Source organism: Castor canadensis, chromosome 6, assembly GCF_047511655.1.
Source record: "Castor canadensis chromosome 6, mCasCan1.hap1v2, whole genome shotgun sequence".
NCBI lineage: Eukaryota > Metazoa > Chordata > Mammalia > Rodentia > Castoridae > Castor > Castor canadensis.
In genome coordinates, this window is record NC_133391.1 from 137,496,589 (window position 1) to 137,499,918 (window position 3,330).

Here is a 3,330-nt window from a genome sequence, read left to right on the forward strand (position 1 = left end):
CTGCCCATTTATTTATTCAGGGCTCTCTATTCTTTCCTGTGACAGGAGCTTTCCTAGGAAGCCACATCCATTTCACCTAAATGTCCATTTTTCAAAATAACTAAGTTACTGTTCTCCGTTCTAGGTTTTGCTATAGTGCAGCAGAGTTTTACATGAGCTACGCCTAGGTTGTTGGATCAAAATACCCAGGAAGATAATCAAAATCACTAGACAAGTTAGCAATAATATTAGCACTTGTCAGAAAGGGTGTACAGATAGCTCTAATTTCTCAATACTCATTTATAATATGAGAAGAAAAGTAGTCACAAGATGATATATTTCATTTGTGATTTGGACATTTTAAAAATTAGTCTGAATTCAAATTTTCTTTCTCTTAAGTGTTTATAGGGTCAGTGCTTTATAAAATGAGTAGTGGCCATGTTACAATGTTGTGTAGAGTGAATTGAGTATAAAGTGAAATTGGCAATACCAAGGCTTCATGAGTTCAGAGGTATGATGCTGGACAGTTGGTGATATCCCAAGCCAATTCACTACACAGTGAAGGTATAATGTAATGAGGACAGACACACATACAACAAATGTCTTATTCTTAGAGCAAATGAATGAAATTGAGTATGTGTGTCTGGGACAAAGTAAATTTTTAGATAGGAAAATGAAAACACAGTGGGAACCTCAAAAGAGAACATTTTGATCATAAAATAAGTAAAATGTCTTATAAAATTGCTTTTATATTTCTATTGTGTATAACAGTATGATTTGAAGGGTAATTTAGATATCCAAATGTAATATAAATGTTACAAATTAGAGACATCATAAAATTTTGTCAGAAAAATATTCCTGATAAAAAACACCTGCTTCACTTTAGCATTCAAATAAAAAGCTAATGCTTGCAATTATAACCTCATTTTATTAAGTACAAAAAACAACTGAACTTTTAACTTATTTTAAAATAGAAAACACAGATCAATTTACTTTACAAATTATTTCTTTGAGTAGCAGTTAAAATAATTGTTTTCCATTACTGTTATAATTATTATTGGGTAGCAAAATATCTGATACTTGTTTTTTGTTTTTGTATGTTTCTTCAGAAAAATGTTAGTTCATTAGTATACAATCTTCTGATAATTCTAGCTATTTGAACTTATTTTGCCTTTTTTGTCATCTTGTTTTTTTTAATTGTTTTATTATACATATGTGCATACAAGACTTGGGTCATTTCTCCCCCATGCCCCTACCCCCTCCCTTACCACCTACTCCACCCCCTCCCTCTCCCCCCACCCCCTCAATACCCAGCAGAAACTATTTTGCCCTTATCTCTAATTTTGTTGAAGAGAGAATATAAGCAATAATAGGAAGGAACAAGTGTTTTTGCTGGTTGAGATAAGGATAACTATACAGGGAGTTGACTCACATTAATTTCCTGTGCGTGTGTGTTACCTTCTAGGTTAATTCTTTTTGATCTAACCTTTTCTGTAGTTCCTGGTCCCCTTTCCTATTGGACTCAGTTGCTTTTAAGGTATCTGCTTTTAGTTTCTCTGCATTAAGGGCAACAAATGCTAGCTAGTTTTTTAGGTGTCTTACCTATCCTCACCCCCGCCTTGTGTGCTCTCGCTTTTATCATGTGCTCAAAGTCCAATCCCCTGTTGTGTTTGCCCTTGATCTAATGTCCACATATGAGGGAGAACATACAATTTTTGGTCTTTTGGGCCAGGCTAACCTCACTCAGAATGATGTTCTCCAATTCCATCCATTTACCGGCAAATGATAACATTTCGTTCTTCTTCATGGCTGCATAGAATTCCATTGTGTATAGATACCACATTTTCTTAATCCATTCGTCAGTGGTGGGGCATCTTGGCTGTTTCCATAACTTGGCTATTGTGAATAGTGCCACAATAAACATGGGTGTGCAGGTGCCTCTGGAGTAACTTGTGTCACAGTCTTTTGGGTATATCCCCAAGAGTGGTATTGATGGATCAAATGGTAGATCAATGTCTAGCTTTTTAAGTAGCCATCAAAATTTTTTCCAGAATGGTTGTACTAGTTTACATTCCCACCAACAGTTTAAGAGGGTTCATTTGTCCCTGCATCCTCGCTAACACCTGTTGTTAGTGGTGTTGCTAATGATTGCTATACTAACAAGGGTGAGGTGGAATCTTAGTGTGGTTTTAATTTGCATTTCCTTTATTGCTAGAGATGGTGAGCATTTTTTCATGTGTTTTTTTGGCCATTTGAATTTCTCCTTTTGAGAAAGCTCTGTTTAGTTCACTTGCCCATTTCGTTATTGGTTCATTAGTTTTGGAAGAATTTAGTTTTTTAAGTGCCCTATATATTCTAATTATCAGTCCTTTGTCTGATGTATAGCTGGCAAACATTTTCTCCCACTCTGTGGGTGTTCTCTTCAGTTTAGAGACCATTTCTTTTGATGAACAGAAGCTTTTTGGTTTTATGAGGTCCCATTTATCTATGCTATCTCTTAGTTGCTGTGCTGCTGGGGTTTCGTTGAGAAAGTTCTTACCTATACCTACTAACTCCAGAGTATTTCCTACTCTTTCCTGTATCAACTTTAGAGTTTGTGGTCTGATATTAAGATCCTTGATCCATTTTGAGTTAATATTGGTATAGGGTGATATATATGGATCTAGTTTCAGTTTTTGGCAGACTGCTAACTAGTTTTCCCAGCAGTTTTTGTTGAAGAGGCTGCTATTTCTCCATCGTATATTTTTAGCTCCTTTGTCAAAGACAAGTTGGTTATAGTTGTGTGGCTTCATATCTGGGTCCTCTATTTTGTTCCACTGGTCTTCATGTCTGTTTTTGTGCCAGTACCATGCTGTTTTTATTGTTATTGATTTGTAATATAGTTTGAAGTCGGGTATCGTGATACCTCCAGCATTGTTCTTTTGACTGAGTATTGCCTTGGCTATTCGTGGCCTCTTGTGTTTCCATATAAATTTCACAGTAGATTTTTCAATGTCTTTAATGAATGTCATTGGAATTTTGATGGTAATTGCATTAAACATGTAGATTACTTTTGGGAGTATAGACATTTTTACTATGTTAATTCTACCAACCCATGAGCATGGGAGATCTCTCCACTTTCTATAGTCTTCCTCAATCTCTTTCTTCAGAAGTTTATAGTTTTCCTTGTAGAGGTCTTTCACATCTTTTGTTAGGTTTACACCTAGGTATTTGATTTTTTTTGAGGCTATTGTAAATGGAATTGTTTTCATATATTCTTTCTCAGTTTGTTCATTTTAGTGTATAGAAATGCTAATGACTTTTTTATGTTGATTTTATATCCTGCTATGTTGATTTTATATCTTGCTGTAG

The 3,330-nt window shown here is 35.1% G+C and overlaps 1 non-coding gene across 1 annotated transcript; it reads right to left on the reverse strand.

The window, feature by feature from the left end:
* Positions 1-1,082: 1,082 nt before the first annotated feature.
* LOC141424550 (small nucleolar RNA SNORD65) lies at positions 1,083-1,155 on the reverse strand. Its single transcript, XR_012449451.1, has one exon. It is a non-coding gene; the product is annotated as a small nucleolar RNA SNORD65 (small nucleolar RNA).
* Positions 1,156-3,330: the final 2,175 nt, after the last annotated feature.